Raw genomic sequence first — 18,222 nt, 5'->3', positions numbered from 1 at the left:
TAAATGATTCTAATAACACTTAAATAAAAGTTACAAAACACTTTTTAAAATGTTGTAAAATGCTTAGGGTTTAGGTTTTATGGTTTATAACACTTGATTAAATGCTTCTAATAATCACCTAAATAATATTTTGAAAAGGAATTTTAAAATGTTATAAAATACATAGGGTTTAGATTTTAGGGTTTCATGTTAGTGTTTGGGGCTTAGGGTTTAGGTTTTATAACACTTTAGTAAATTATTTTAATAAACACTTAAATAAAAGCTACAGAATGATTTTTAAAATGTTATAAAATGATTAAGGTTTAAGGTATAGGGTTTTGGGTTTTGGGTTTACAATTCAACACTTAGGTTTTAGGTTTATAACAATTTAGTAAACTATTTTAACAAAAATTTAAATAAAAGTTACAAAATGCTTTTCAAAATGTTATAAAATACTTAGGGTTTAGGTTTTGAGGTTTTTTGTTTAGGTTTTAGGGTTTATGGTTTACTATTTATAACTCTCTAGAAAATTATTTTAACAAACACTTAAATGAAAGTTACAAAACGCTTTTTAAAATGTTATAAAAATATTAGTATTTAGGGTTTGGGATTTTGGGTTTGGGATTTAGGGTTTAGGGTTCATCTTTTATGACTTAGGGTTTATAAGGATTTAGTAAATTCCTTTAATAAACACTTAAATAGAAGTAAAAAAAAAACTTGTTTTAAAATGTTATAAACTACTTAGGGTTTAGGGTTTAGTGTTTGGGGTTCAGGGTTTATAACGGTTCAGAAAATTATTTTAATAAAGACTTAAATAAAAGTTACAAAACACCTTTTAAAATGTTATAAAATGCTTAGAGTTTAGGATTTAAGGTTTAGTGTTTCAAGTTTTGGGTTTAGAGTTTAGGGATTAGTGTTTAGGGTTTATAACACTTTAGTAAATTATTTTAATAAACATTGTAATAAAAGTTACAAAAAGATTTTTAAAATGTTATAAAATAATTAGGGTTTAGCATTTACCATTTAGGGTTTGGGGTTTAGGGTTTAGAGTTTAGGTTGGTTTAGCATTTAGGGTTTATGGTTTATAAGACTTTAGCAAATGGTTGTAATAAATGCTTAAATAAAAGTTACAAAATTCCTTTTAAAATGATATAAAATTCTTAGGGTTTAGTGTTTATGGTTTGTCCTTTGGGATTTAGGGTTTATAAGACCTTAGTGAATCCTTTTAATAAAGAATTAAATAAAAGTGCCAAAATGATTTTTAAACTATTATAAAATTCTTAGGGTTTTGGGTTTTGGGTTTTAGGTTTACAGTTTAGGGCTTAGGTTTTAGGTTTTATAACACTTTAGAAAATACCTTTAATAAACACTTAAATAAAAGCCACAAAACGGTTTTTAAATTGTTATAAAATTCTTAGGATTTAGGGTTTAGGCTTTAGGCTTTAGGGTTTCAGGTTTTGGGTTTAGAGTTTAGAGTTTAGGATTTATAATACTTTAGTAAATGATTTTAATAAAGGCTTAAATAAAAGTTATGGACTGGTTTTTAAAATGTTATAAAATGCTTAGTGTTTATGGTTTAGAGTTAAGGGTTTGAGGTTTATTGTTTGGGGTCTAGGTTTTAGGATTTAGGGTTTTGAATTTAGGATTTATAGCACTTTCATAAAATATTTTAATAAACACTTAAAAAGAATTTACAAAACACTTTTTAAAATGTTATAAAATTCATAAGATTTACAGTTTAGTGTTTACGGTTTGCGGTTTAGGGTTTAGGGTTTGGGTTTTAGGGTGTAGGGTTTAGGGTTCGAGGTTTAGGGTTTAGGGTTTAGGGTAGAGTGTTTAAGGTTTATAAAATGCTTAGGGTTTAGGGTTTATTGTTTAAGGTTTAGGTTTTAAGGTTTATAACACTTTAGTAAATGCTTTTAATAAACATTTAAATTAAAGTTACAAAACACTTTTTAAAATGTTATAAAATAACTAGGGTATAGGGTTTGGGCTATTGGATTTAGGGTTCAGGGTTTAGGGTTTAGGTTTTAGGGTTTAGGGTTTATAGTTTAGGTTTTAGGGATTATAACACTTTAGTAAATGATTTTAATAAACATTTAAGTAAAAGTTACAAAACACTTTTTAAAATATTATAAAATACTTAAGCTTTAGGGTTTAGGGTGAGGGGTTTATGGTTTAGAGTTTAGGGTTTAGGGTTTATAACACTTTAATAAATATTTTTAGTAAACACTTAAATAAAATTTACAAAATGTTTTTAAAATTGTTATAAAATTCTTAGGGTTTACGGTTTAGCGATTATAATTTAGGGTTTTAGATTTAGGGTTAAGAATTTGCAGTTGAGGGTTTAGGGATTAGTGTTTATATTTTAGGGTTTGTAGCACTTGATAAAATTATTAGGGTTTGAGTTTTAATATTTTCAGATTAGGGTTGAGGTTTTATGGTTTAGGGTTCACAGTTTTGGGTTTATAACACCTTAGTAATTGTTTTAATAAACACTAAAATAAATGTTACAAAATACTTTTCAAAATGTTATAAAATGTTTAGGGTTTAGTATTTAGGATTTGGGGTTTAGGGTTAAGGGTGTAGGGATGAACCACCCCACCTTAAGGGGGTATCTCATCCTACATGTTGTTGGCATTATGGCATAGGTTTGGAGCTATGGCATAGGTGTTGTCCTTGATGGCAACTCACTCTCGTGACCGATCTCAGTTCAGGCTCTCAGAATGAAGGAAACGATATATACGCAGGTTCACCTAGATAAAGACGCATATATACGTGGGTTAGACGTTTCAAAGGTGCGTATGTGTATACACACACTTTCACGCAAGGAAAAGCGCGTACATGTTGGAGAACTTACTTTTGGTCCGTGGTATTTAGTCCTTGGTAATTGGACCTATGGTTTTGGGCCATCATATCTCATCAGAAGTGTTGATCCCAAGTATTGGGTCCATGGTATTGTGAAAGGCCTAAGACTATAAAAGAGGAAGGAGATCATTTGGCAAAGTATGATCTGAATTATTGAGTATCTGATAAAGTGCTAGATCTGAAATATTGGTGATTGGGTTATGGTGCAGATCTGGATCTGAATGAAAGAGGAACCTAAGAGCAAAGAGAAGGATAAGTTTTATATATGGGTCATAATCTTAAGGCTTGAATAATAATACCTTTGTATGATTTTGATCCGTTATATGTGGCACATTCTTGATCCATAAATCTGGTAATCTGGGTTAATTAATATTTGAAAGTGTGAATTATCCTTTATAGATCTATACGCAGGTTCAGTGAGGCGAAGGCGGGTATACATGCAGGTTCTGTGAGTAAAAACAACGTATACGCAGGTTGGGTCAAACACAGAAGCATATGCACGCAGGTTTCTGGTTATTGAAGTAGCGTACATCTCTTGAGTTGTGTTCTAGTTGCTTCTGTTTATTGCTGCAGTGTTCTGGGTTCAGAATTTGGTGTGTGGTTACTCTTACTATGTTTTGGGTACAGCTGTCAGAGAAGTGTCTACTTGATTCGGTTCTAATTGGTGAAAAGGAGATTGTTTGATGCAGAAATTCTTGATCATCGATTGATTTTCATGGATCCAGTTTGAAAATTTATGAAATTTCGTCCCTAGAAGAAAGAGAAGGTTGTAGCCTTTTGTAGGCCAACACCTACGTACTAGTATCTTGGCTAGTGCAAGAGCTAAGGGGGTTGTAGCTCCCTTCGAGGAGAAGCTGGAGAACGAGAGAGGGTTGTAGCTCTCTGCAGGTTGCAGCCTGCATACTGGTAAAGGACTACACCAGTACAGAATCGTTGTAAAAAGAAGTTTCTAATTAAAGAAGATATAGACGAATTGCAGCAGGTGGTTTTCACCCACATTGGGTTTCCACCTTACATCTTGTGTTCTTGTGTGTGATTTTCTTCTTCTCTGTTTCACTGTTTCACTGTTTCCGGTTATTGTTTGTTTGATTCTGATACACATATTAATGATCAACATCTGTAAGATAAATTAATTATAAGTTTTCATGGTATACGCGGATTTCCTTATCTGTAGTTGCGTATATATGCGGTTTTCACTAACTGAAGTAGCATATATGATCTGGGTTTGAGAAAGAAAATAATTGACTTGATAATACTAATTCACCCCCCCTCTCAGTATTATTTCCAACAATTGGTTTCAGAGCAGGTCCTTCAGAAGTATCTTTATTGCTTGAAGGAATATCTATCATCATGAGCAAATACGAGAGAGAAGCATCGATCAGGCCACCAATTTTTGATGGGACCAACTTCATCTATTGGAAGGTAAGAGTTACAGCCTATCTTCAATCTCTTGGTACAGAAGTCTGGGATATCATAGATACAGGGTACACTTTTCCTTCAGCAACTCCTATAGATCCGACTGGTAAGAAACAATATGAAACAAATGCAAAGGCTGTCAATACTCTATTAGGATGTCTATCTCAATCAGAATTCGTCAAAGTTATGCAGTATAAATCCACAAAAGAAATATGGGACAAGATCATTCTGAGCTATGAATGAGATGAACAGGTAAAATGAGAAAAACTTCAAACCCTCAGAATTCAGTTAGAAAATCTCAGAATGTACAACGATGAAACTGTGGCTAACTATTACGTATAGATGAGATCGTTAATTGTATGAAAAACTTGGGTTAAGAAATAAAAGAGGCTATTTTGTTTGAAAAGGTTCTAAGATCTTTGTCCCCTAAGTTTGAATCAAAAGTTTCTGTAATAGAAGAAAAGGAGAATCTATGGAACCTTACCATGTCACCGCTGCACGAAATTCTAACGGCTTACAAAATGAGGAAAGGAGGACCATGAGACAGAAGAGAAGTTGCATTCAAGGCTTCAAGCAAAGGAGATTACTATGAGTCAGGACATCTATGAGAAGAAGAGGAAGAATCAAATTTTGTCAAGAACCTTCAACGGGGTGCTGGAAGATTCAAACGTAAGTTACCCTTCAAATGCTTCGCTTGTGGAAGAGTCAATCACTATGATGCAAAGTGTCCTCATAAAGACAAGCTTGAAAAAGGGAAGGAACCTTTTAGATGGAACAAGAAACAGAATGTAAATAAGAAAAACTATTACGCTCATGAAGACAGTGATGGACTTTCAAATAGTGATGAAGATGAACAAGGTAATAATTATAGACTTTTAATGGCCTTTGAAGATGATGATTTCATGGATGCTATAGATGAAGAAATTCTTTATGAGGAAATTTCCAAACTCAAAATTTGTTTAGAAGAGAAAAATATGATTATTGATACTCTGCAATTCCAACTGGCTGAAAAGGAAAAACATCATGAAATGTTGGAATGTGAAATTGTGGGTCTTAGAAAAGAGATTGAGAAAAAAAATGTGCTTAATCTTAGATTTGTTAAAGGATCTGAAACTCTAGATGAGATTATCAATGTGCAGCGTTCTCCTCTAATCAAAACAGGTCTGGGATATAATGAAGAAGCATCTCAAGCGCAGAAACCATCCACCTCCAAAATTTATCTTGATGCAACAAGGAGGAGTGAGGAAAGGCCTAATAGAAATCACCTGGTAAATCAGGGGCAATTTACCTCAAGAATGAACAAATACTATTAGGTAAATCGGGGGCAATCTACTTTAAGGACAAACAGAAGCTACAACCAGCCTCAGGTAAAACCTTCTCAATTTGACTCAAGAATGGATGTCAATAGAAACTACAATCATTTGGCTGGTAGATTTGATAATAATAGGAGTTTCTTCAATGGCCAATGTTTCTCTTGTCATAACTTTGGCCACAAATCAGCTCAATGTGTTGCCTATAAGACAATCATGACTAGAGAAGCTCAAAAATAGAGGAGTATGACTGGGATCGTGAAAAGAACCTACAATAACTTTGTGTTGTTGAAAATGAAATAGAATGCTCTATTTGTAACAAATTCGGTCATGAAGATTCTATGCAGGAGCAGGTTTAAGGCTTACATTTTAAAATGTGAATTCCTCTTCTTTTCCCTTACATGGCTCACAGATTGGAACATTCAATTTCAAATTACTGAGTATGATGTTGTTGTTCAGAAGAGTGACAAAATCCTAAAAGCTTGGCTCAAATAAAATGAATTTATGTCGTGGAGAAGATGATCGTGATGATTGTGCTATTGTAGGTGTTGGTGCTGAAGTCATAGGGAATGTTGTTTGATAAGTATTTGGTGCAATAACTTGAATATATTGATCGAATATAGACCATTTTAATGAAAATATACTTTCATGGGCATCAAATGATTTTAAATATTTCAAATAGTGTACCTTCTCGGCTAGTGATATGTGTCGTGACAATTCTTGATCAACTAGTATTTGATGTTCTAATAGTTGAACTTTATTAATAATTCCATGAAAATAATCAATATAGTTGGAATTTATTAACAATTCCATGAAAATAATCAATAACATTGGTAGATTCTACTTTTACTCTCTTCCCTCCTCTAAAACGCTATCTATACTCCTGTTGTAGTTGGGATTAATATTTTTCTCCTGTAAAACCTAATTCTCATGGGTAGACTTTGTTCGAGGTTGAGTTACTTATCGGGAGTACAATTCTCAAATTATAAATTAGTAAGTTTATGACTAATCGCATGTAGGTGATAAATATATTAGGAAAATATTAAAAACATTGGGCTCTGTGATATAGTGTTTTTTCTAACTCTTCCTTTTCTGTGGAAAATTCTCGGTGAGCCTTTTGGATTATAGTCGATTTTTTTCATTCCCTTCAACTATCACTTTATCTTACAATTTATTTACATGTTCTGTTATTTTCTTACTGTGGTCAACCAATTGTCGCATAAACTATTGGATTGCAATAAGTGGATGAGAAATTCTGCTTGGAAATTTATAACATTTTAAAATACATTTTTGTAACTCTTTTAAGTGTTTATTAAAAGAATTTAATAAGGTGTTATAACCCTAAACACTAAACCCTAAGAGTTTTATAACATTTTAATAAGAGTTTTGTAACTTTTATTCAAGTGTTTAATAAAATAATTTACTAAAAAACCCCTAAACCCTAAACACTAAACCCTAAATCCTTAAACCTAAGCAATTTATCATCTATTAAAAATAATTTTGTAACTTTTATCTAAGTGATTATTAAAAGAATTTAATAAGGTATTATAAAACCTAAACCCAAAAACCTAAAAACATCAAGGTTCAGTATTTGGTTCAGATTTCATCGACCAATCTTTCCCAATTCACATCTTTTTCGGAATTTTTTTTTTTGCAATTCTTTACATAGAGACTCGGAAAATACCAAATCGCCACTTATACAGTAGAGTTTTTTATAAAACTCCAGAATGGTTTTTTCCCTCGACCATAGATATTACCCCAAACCCTAAACCCTAAACCCTAAACCCCAAACCCCAAACCATAAACCCTAAACCCTAAACAATAAACACTAGACCCTATAAACTAAACCCTAAACCCTAATCATTTTATAACATTTTTAAAAGTGTTTTGTAACTTTTATTTAAGTGTTTATTAAAAGAATTTACTAAATTGTTATAAACCTTAAACCATACACCCTAAAACCTAAACCCCAAAACCTAAACCCTAAACCCTAAACCCCAGGCCTTAAAACCTAAACCATAAACCCTAAGAATTTTATAACAGTTTAAGAAGAATTTTGTAACTTTATTTAAGTGTTTATTAAAAGAATTTAATAATGTTTTATAAATCGTAAACCATAAATACAAAACCATAAACCATAAAAACAAAAACATAAACCCTAAACCTCAAAACCTAAACCCTAAACCCTAAACCCCAAACCCTAAATTTTAAACCCTAGACCCTAACCATCTTATAACATTTTAAAAATTGTTTTGTAACTTTCATTTAAGTGTTTATTAAAAGCATTTATCAAATGTTGTTGACCCTGAACAATAAACCATAAACCTTAACCCTAACCCCAAAACTTAAACCGTAAACCCTAAACCTTAAATCCTAAACCCTAAACGCTAAATCCTAATCATCTTATAACATTTTAAAAAATATTTTTAAACTTTTATTCAGGTGTTTATTAAAATTGTTTACTAAGTTCTTATAAACCTTAAACCCTAAACCTTCCCTAAACCCCAAGCCGTGATCATTAAACCCTAAGCCTAAGCATTTTATAACATTTTAAAAAGTTTTTTGTAATTTTCATTTAAGTTTTTATTAAAATAGTTTACTAAAGTGTTATAAACCCTCAACCCTAAACTGGAAACCATAAACTAAACCCTAAACCCTAAACTCTAAACCTGAAACCTTAAACCATAAACCCTAAACTATAAACCCTAAATCGTAAACCCTAAACACTAAACACTAATAATTTTATAACATTTTAAAAAACATATTGTAACCCTAAACTCTAAACCCTAAGAATTTTATAACATCTTAAAAAATTTCTAACTTTTATTTAAGTGTTTATTAAGAGTGTTTACTAAAGTCTTATGAACCCTAGACTCTTAACCCTAAACCCTAAGAAATTCATAACATTTTAAAAAGTGTCTTTTAACTTTTATTTATGTCTTTATTATAAGATTTTACTAAAGTCTTATAAACCATAAAGCCTAAGAATTTTATACCATTCTAAAAAGAGTTTTGTAACTTTTACTTATGTTTTTTATCAAATTAATTTACTAAGGTGTTATAAACCCTAAACGCTAAATCCTAAGCCTTTTATAGCATTTCAAAAAGCATTTTGTAACTTTAATTAAAGTGTTTATTAAAGTAATTTACTAAAGTGTTATAAACCCTAAACCCTAAGCCATAAACCCGAAACCCAAAACCCTAAACCATATACCTTATACCCTAAAACCTAAACCCTAAGCATTTCATAACATTTTAAAAAGTGTTTTGTAAATTTTTTTGTGTGTTTATTAATATAATTTATTGAAGTGTTATAAACTTTAAACCCTAATAACTAAAACCTAAACACTAATTAATTTATATCATTTTAAAGAGTGCTTTGTAACTTTTATTGGAGTGTATATTAAAATCATTCACTAAATTGTTATAAATGCTAAATCCTAAACACTAAAGCCTAAGAATTTTATAATATTTTAAAAACTATTTGTAACTTTTATTTAAGTGCTTATTAAAAGAATTTACTAAAACTTTATAAACCCTAAATCCGAAACCATAAACCCAAAACCCTAATCCCTAAACAATAAACCCTAAGAATTTTATCATTATCTATAATAAGGGAAGACCACACCTGGTTATGTGAGTGTAGGATAGAGAAAACCCTAAACCCTAAATCCTTGTTTTTCCATCCTTATTCATAAACCTTTTTCCTTTTATTTATTTTTCTTCATAACTCCTCGAGGCTCCATGGGATGAATGCATTATGTGTAATATGTAGTAGCGGATACCTGCTTAAGGTGGGGTGGTTCATCCCTACACCCTAAAGCCTACACCCTACACCCTAAACCCTAAACCCTAAACCCCAAATCCTAAAAACTAAACCCTAAGCCTTTTATAACATTTTGAAAACTGCTCTGTAACTTTTATTTAAGTGTCTATTAAAACAATCACTAAGGTGTTATAAACCCAAAACCATGAACCCTAAAGCCTAAGCCAGAAATATTAAAACTTAAACCCTAAGCATCTTATAAAGTGTTATAAAACCTAAACCCTAAACCCTAATCCCTAAAGCCTAAACCACAAACACTTAACCCAAAACCCTAAACCCTAAACCCCAAACCCTAAATCCTAAACCCTATATTCTAAACCCTAAACCCTAAACTCTAAGCATTTTATAACAATTTTAAAAATGTTTTCTAACTTTTATTTAAGTGTTTACTAAAAACGTCTACTAAAGTGCTATAAACCCTAAACCCTGAATTGTAAACCTTAAGCCCTAAGTATTTTATATCATTTAAAAAGTGTTTTGTAACTCGTATTTAAATGTTTCTTAAAAGAATTTACTAAATTGTTATAATCCCTAAACCCTAAAATCTAAACCATAAACCCTAGACTTAAAACCCTAAACCCTAAAACCCAAACCCTAAACCCTCAAAATTTTACAGCATTTGCAAAATGGTTCTGTAACTTTTATCTAAGTGTTTATTAAAATAATTTACTAAAGTGTTATAAACCATAAACCCTAATCTCTAGCCCAAAACCCTCGAAGTGTTTTGTAACTTTTATTGTGTTGTTTGTTAAAAGCATTTACTAAAGTGTTATACACATTAAAACCTAAAACCTAAACCATAAACCCCAAACCAGAAAACCCTAAACCCAAAACCCTAAACCCTACAACGCTAAACCCAAAACCCTAAACCCTAAACCGTAAATCTTAAGCATTTTATAACATTTTAAAAAGCGCTTTGTAAATTTTATTTAAGTGTTTAACAAAAGCTTTTACGGAAGTGTTATAAACCCTAAATTCAAAGCCCTGAACCCTATACACTTAGCCCCAAATAATAAACCTCAAACCCTTAACTCTAAACCATAAACGCTAAGAATTTTATAACATTTTAAAAAGTATTCTATGACTTTTATTCAACTGTTTATTAGAAGCATTTACTCAAGTGTTATAAAATCTAAACCCTAAGATCTAAACCTGAAACCCCAAACCTTAAACCATAAAGCATAAACCCTATATCCTAAGCATTTTATAACATTTTGAAAACTGTTTTGTAACTTTTATTTAAGTGTTTATTAAAATAATTTACTGAAGTGTTATAAACCATAAAACCTAAACACTAAACCCTAAAACTAAAACCCAAAATCAAAACCCAAAACCCTAAACCCTAAGCACTTTATAACAGCTTAAAAAGTGTTTTGGAACTTTTATTTAAGCCTTTATTAAAAGCATTTACTAAGGTCTTATAAACCCTAAACCTAAATCCTAGAGGCCAAACTATAAACACTAAACCCTATGCATTTTATATCATTTTAAAAGGAATTTTGTAGCTTTTATTTAAGCCTTGATTAAGACCATTTACTAGAGTCTTATAAACGGTAAACCCTAAATGTTAAACCACCCCTTACCCCAAACCCTAAATGCTAAACCCTAAACCCTAATCAGTTTATAAAATTTTAAAAAAAAATTGTAACTTTTATTACATTGTTTATTAAAATAATTTACTAAAGCGTTATAAACCCTAAACATGAAACCCTAAACTCTAAACCCAAAACTTGAAACCCTAAACCCTAAACCTTAAATCCTAAACTCTAAGCATATTATAACATTTTAAAAAGTGTTTTGTAACTTTTATTTATGTGCTTATTAAAATTATTTACTGGACCCTTATACACCCTAGACCTTAAACCCTAAACCCTAAGCATTTTATAACATTTAAAAAAAAATTAACTTTTATTTAAGTTTTTATTAGAATAATTTACTAAATCCTTATAAACCCTAATTCCTAAAACACAAACCATAAACCCCAAACCCCAAACCCTAAATACTGATCATTTTATAACATTTTAAGAAGTGTTTTGTAACTTTCATTTAAGTGTTTATTAAAAGCATTTTCTGAAGTGTTATAAACCCTAAACCCTAAACCTTAACTATTTTATAACATTTAAAAAAGTGTTTTGTAACTTTTATGCAACTTTTTATTAAAATAATTTATTAAATTATTATAAGCCCTACAACCTAAGCCCTGAATTGTAAACCACAAACCCTAAACCCTAAACCTTAGTCATTTTATAACATTTTAAAAATCGTTTTCTAGTTTTATTTAAGTTTTTATTAAAATAATTTAATAAAGTGTTATAAAACCTAAACACTAATCCCCACACACTACACCTGAAACCTAAAACCTAAACCCTATGTATTTATAACATTTTAAAAATCGTTTTATAAATTTTATTTAGGTGTTTATTAAAAGCATTTACTAAAGTGTTATAAATCCTAAACCCTGAACCCGAAACCCTAAATCCAAAACCATAAACCCCAAATGGTAAACCCTAAACACTAAGAATTTTATAACATTTTAGAAATTGTTATGTAACTTTTATTTAAGTGTTCATTAAAATAATTTATTAAAGTGTTATAAACCCTAAACCCTAAGCCCCAAACCCCAAACCCTATATCGTAATGCTTAAATCCTAAAGGATAAACCCTAAAATCATTTACTAAGGTCTTATAAACTCCCAACCCTAAAGCTTAATGCTTGAAAGCATTTTCTAAGGTCTTATAAACTCTCGACCCTAAAATCTGAAACCTAAACACTAAACTGTAAGCCCTAAACATGAAACCCTTAAACCTAAACTCTAAACCCTAAACCAATAGCACTTTATAACATTTTAAACCCCAAACCCTAAACACTAAGTGTTTTATAACGTTGTAACAAGTGTTATAAACTCTAAACCGTAAGTATTTTATTACAATTTAGCAAGCATTTTTTAACATTTTAAAACCCTAAACCCTAAACATTTTATAACATTTAGATAAGTGTTTTCTAACTTTTTTTAAGTGTTTATTAAAAGCATTTACTAAAGTGTTATAAACTCTAAACCCTCAAACCTACACCCTAAGAATTTTATAAAATTTTAACAAGAGTTTTGTAACTTTTTTTAAAGTGGTTATTGTAAGAATTTAGTAAAGTGTCCTTCAAACCTAAACCATAATCATTTTATATCTTTTTAGCAAGTGTTTTGTAACCTTTTCCTAAGTTTTTATTAAAAGGATTGGCTGAAGTTTTATAAACACTTAACCCTAAGTTCTAAACCCTAAGCATTTTATAACATTTTAAACCCTAAACCCTGAGAATTTTATAACATTTTAAAAAGTTTTTTGTAACCTTTTTTAAGTGTTTATTAAAAGAATTTATTGAAGTGTTATAAGACCTAAACCCTAAATCCAAAACCCTAAACCTTAAGTATTTTATAACATTTTTAACCCTAAACCTAAACCCTAAGCATTCAATGACATTTTAACAAGCTTTTTGTAACTTTTTTTGAAGTTTTTATTAAAAGAATTTACTAAAATGTTATCAACCCTAAATCCTAAACCGTAACCATTTTATAACATTTTAAACCGAAAACCAAAAACCCTAAAGCCTAAACTCTAAACTTTTTGTATTTTATAACATTTTAACAAACATTTTCTTACTTTTTTTAAGTGTTTATTAAAAGGATTTACTAAAGTGTTATAAACCATAAACCTTAAAATGTGAGAATTTTATAGAATTTTAAATCCTAAACCCTAAAGCCTAAGCATTTTATAACATTTTAAGAAGCTTTTTGTAACTTTTTTTATGTTCTTATTAAAATAATTTATCCAAGTGTTATAAATCCCAAACCAAAACCATAAACCTTATCCCTAAACACTAAGAATTTTATAACATTTTAAAAAACATTTTTGTAAATTTTTTAAGTTTTTATTAAAAAACATTTAATAAAGTGTTAGAACCTTAAACCCTAAAACCAAAGCATTTTATAACATTTTAACAAGAGTTTTCTAACTTGTATTTAAGTGTTTATTAAAATAATTAACTAAAGTGTTATAAACCCTAAAACCTAAACACTAAATGCTAAACTCTAATACCCAAACCCCAAACCCTAAACCCTAGAACCTAGGCATTTTATGATCTATTAAAAATAATTTTTTAAATTTTATTTAAGTGTTTATTAAAATAATTTACTAAGGTGCTAGAAAACCTAAACCCTAAACCCTAAACCCAAAACCCCAAACCCTAAACTCTAAACCCTAATCATTTAATAACATTTTAAAAAATGTTTTGTAATATTTTTTAAGTGTTTATTAAAAGCACTTAATGAATTTTTTTAAACCCTAAACCCTAAACCCTAAATCCCAAACCCTAAACACTAAACCCTAAACAATAAAACCTAAACCCTATAAACTAAACCCTAACATGTAGGGTTGTTATAACTTTTTAAAAATCTTTTTTTAAGTGTTATTTAAGTGCTTATTAAAATAATTTACTAAATTGTTATAATCCTTAAACCATATACCCTAAAACCTAAACCCCGAAAACCTAAACCCTAAACCCTAAACCCAAGGCCCTAAACCCTAAACCATAAACCCTAAGAATTGTATAATAGTTTACGAAGAATTTTGTAACCTGTATTTAAGTGTTTATTAAAAGTATTTACTAAATAAACCCTAAACCATAAACACAAAACCCTAAACCCTAAACACAAAAACATAAACCATAAACCCCAAAACATAAACCCTAAACCCTAAACCGTAGACCCTGAACCCTAAAATTTTATAGAATTTTAAAAATTGTTTCGTAACTTTTATTTAAGTGTTTATTAAAATCATTTACCAAAATTTTGTAGACCCTAAAAACTTAACCCTAAACCTAAACCCAAAATCCCAAACCTTGAACCCTAAGCCCTAAAACCTAAACCCTAAACCCGAAACCATGAACCATAAAACCTAATCATTTTATAACATTCTAAAAATTATTTTGAAGCTTATTTTAGGTGTTTATTAAAAGCATTTAGTAAAGTCTTATAAACCCTAAACCCTAGACTCTAAACCCCAAGCCATAAAACCTAAGCCATAAACCATAAATCCTAAAGCTTAAACCCTAAAGCCCAAACCATGAACATAAAATCCTAAACCCTAAGCATATAACATTTTAAATAGCATTTTGTAATTTTTGTTTAAGTGTTCATTAAAAGGATTTAATGAAGTGTTATAAACCCCAAATCCTAAACTGTAAACCACAAGCCCTAAAATCTAAACCCTAAACTCTAAACCCTAAACCCTAAACACTAACCGCTAAACACTAATAATTTTATAGCATTTTGGAAAACATATTGTAACTTTTATTTAAGTGTTTATTAAAATAGTTTACTAAAGTGTTATAAACCTTAAACCATAAACACGAAACACCAAAACCCAAACCATAAACCCAAAACCCTACACTCTAAGCATTTTATAACATCATAAAAATATTTCTAACTTTTGTTTAAGTATTTATTAAGAGAATCTAATAAATTCTTATAGACCCTATACTCTTAACCCTAAACCCTAAGTAATTTATAACATTTTAACAAGTGTTTTCTAACTTTTGTTTAAGTTTTTATTACAAGAATCTACTAAAGTGTTATAAACCCTAATTCCTAAGCATTTTATAGCATTATAAAAATACTTTGGTAACTTTTAACTAAGTTTTTATCAAAATAATTTTCTATGGTTTTGTAGACCGTAAACCATAAAAGCTAAACCCTAAACTATAAACCGTAAACTGAAAAACTGAAACCCTAAACACTAAACCCTAAGCCTTTTATAACATTTCAAAAAAGTGTTTTGTAATTTTTCTTTAAGTGCTTATTAGAACAATTTACTAAAGTGTTATAAACCTTAAACCCTAAACTCTAAACCCCAAACCCTAAACACTATACCTTATACCCTAAAACCTAATCCCTAAGCATTTCATAAAATTTTTAAAAGTGTTTTGTAACTTATTTTATACGTTTATTAAAATAATTTACTAAAGTGTTATATACTTTAAACCCTAATCCCTAAAACCTAAACCATTAAACCTAAACCCTAATTAATTTATAACATTTTAAACAATGTTTTGTAACTTTAATTTAAGTGTAACTTTTATTTTGTAAACCTTAAACCATAAATATGAAACCCTAAACCCTAAACCCTCAAACACTAAAACCTAAACCCTAATAATTTTATAACATTTTAAAAAGCATTTTAAACATTTATCTAAGTGTTTACTAAAATAATTTACTAGTGTTATAAATCATAAACCCTAAACCCTAAACCCTAAATGCTATTTTTGTAATATTTTAAAAAGCATTTTGTAACTTTAGTGTTATAAATCATAAACCATAAACCCTAAACCATAAATGCTAAAACCTAAACCCTTAACCTAAAACCCTAAATCCCTAACCGTAAACACCAAAAAATAAACCCTAAACACTAAGAATTGTATAAGATTTTAGAAAGTTTCCTGTAACTTTTAATTAACTGTTTATTAAATGAATTTACCAAAGTGTTATACACCCCAAACCCCAAACCCTATATCCTAATGCTTAAAGCCTAAAGGATAAACCCTAAAATCATTTACAAAGGTCTTATAAACCCTAAACCCTAAAGCCTAAAGCTTGAAAGCATTTACTAATGTCTTATAAACTCTAAACCCTAAACCCCAAAACCTAAACCCTAAGCCCTAAACCCCAAACCCTAAAACGTAAGGATTTTATAACATTTTAAAAAGTGTTTTGTAACTTTTATTTAAGTGTTTACTAAAACCATTTACTAAAGTTCTATAAACCCTAAACCCCTAATCCCTAAACCACTAACGCTAAACCCTAAAAACCCTAAAAAACCCTAAACCCTAAAAACCCTAAAAAACCATAAACCATAAAAAACCCTAAAGCCTAAAAACCATAAACTCTCGAAACCATAAACCCTAAACCCTAATACCCACACCCCCAACCTAAACCCTAAACCATAAGAACTTTATCAAATTTTATACACTAAACCCTAAGTATTTTATAACATTTTAAGAAGTGTTTGTAACTTTTCCTTTTAAGTGTTCATTTAAAGAATTTAATAAATTGTTATAAACCCTAAACCCTAAGCATTCTATTAGAATTTACCAAGCATTTTGTAACATTTTAAAACGCTAAACATTTGATAACATTTTAATAAGCTTTTTGTAACCTTTTTTTACGTGTTTAATAAAAGCATTTACTAAAGCGTTATAAACCCTAAACCCTAAAACATACACCCTAAGAATTTTATAAAATTTTTACAAGAGTTTTGTGACTTTTTTTAAAGTGTTTATTAAAATAATTTACTAAAGTGCCCCTCAAACCTAAGCCCTAAGCATTTTATAACTTTTTAGCAAGTGTTTTGTTACTTTTTTTCTAAGTGTTTATTAAAAGGATTTACTAAAGTTTTATAAACCCTAAATCCTAAACTCTAAAGTCTAAGCATTTTATAACATTTAAAACCCTAAAACATGGGCATTTTATAACATTCTAAATCCAAAACCCAAAACCCTAAACCCTTAACTCTAAACCCTAAGTAATTTATAACATTTTCACAACCGTTTTCTTACTTTTTTTTAAGTGTTTATTAAAAGAATTTACTAAATTGTTATAAACCCTAAAGGCTAAACCATGATCATTTTATAGAATTTTAAATCATAAACCCTAAAGCCTAAGCATTTTATAACATTTTAACAAGAAATTTGTAACTTTTTTTTATGTTCTTAATAAAAGAATTTCTGAAAGTGTTATAAATCCCGAACCCTAAACCATAAACCCTATCCCTAAAGACTAGGAATTTTATAACGTTTTAAAATACATTTTTGTAACTTTTTTTAAGTGTTTACCAAAAGAATTTAATAAAGTGTTATAACTGTAAACCCTAAACCTTAAGAATTTTATAACATTTTAACAAGCATTTTGTAACTTTTATTTAAGTGTTTATTAAATTAATTTACTAAAGTGTTATAAACCCTGAACCCTGAACCGTAAAAACTAAACCCTAAACCCTAAACCCCAAATCCGATAACAAATTGATACCTGATAGTTTTGTTTCTTGTTCATCTTCATTCTAAGGTGATTCTGAATCTGAAGAGTTGCTTCCACATAATCCCCAATCGATTGAATCTAAAGAGTTAATCCCCAATCGATTCTCCCACTGTCCTAGTTCCTTTGAGATTCAATGTTTTGAAGAATCTTAAAGATACAGAATTATTTTTTCTTTAAATATACTAGTAAACACAAGAAAGAATTGTAGAAGTGATATTATTTTTTCTGAATTTAGTTATTTAAAATAAGTAAAAAATAAATAAAATTTATTAAATTAAAAAAAAAACATTTTAATTAAATTAAAAAAATCTAAATAATTAATATAAAATAAAATAATAAATGAGGAAGGAAATTTAACTCTCCTTGGACAAAATTTATAATAACATGAAATATAATGAGAGATTTGTTGGCACAAGATTGATTGACTTTCATTAAATTATTAGATATGTTAATTTGTAATAATATAGAATATAATGACATAATTGTAAGATTAATTAATCTTCATTCAATTATTAGATATGTTAAATGTTGGTAGATTAAGTTTTGAAGATAGAGAATTGGTTCTAGTTTAGAGGTACTAGCCAATGTAATAATATTTTTTTCCTTTTAAAATAAGTATACATTTTTTAAAATTTATTATAAAATATATTAAATGAAAAAATAATTTCATTTGATTTGAATTAAAAAAATTTCAACAATAAAAATATCTTTATTTTATTTAAATTAAGAGAATGTGAATCAT

This window comes from Pinus tabuliformis, chromosome 2_2, assembly GCF_031772625.1.
Source record: "Pinus tabuliformis cultivar Carrire ecotype Pingquan chromosome 2_2, CPIR1, whole genome shotgun sequence".
Taxonomy (NCBI): domain Eukaryota; kingdom Viridiplantae; phylum Streptophyta; class Pinopsida; order Pinales; family Pinaceae; genus Pinus; species Pinus tabuliformis.
Note: the sequence above shows the minus strand (reverse complement) of the source record.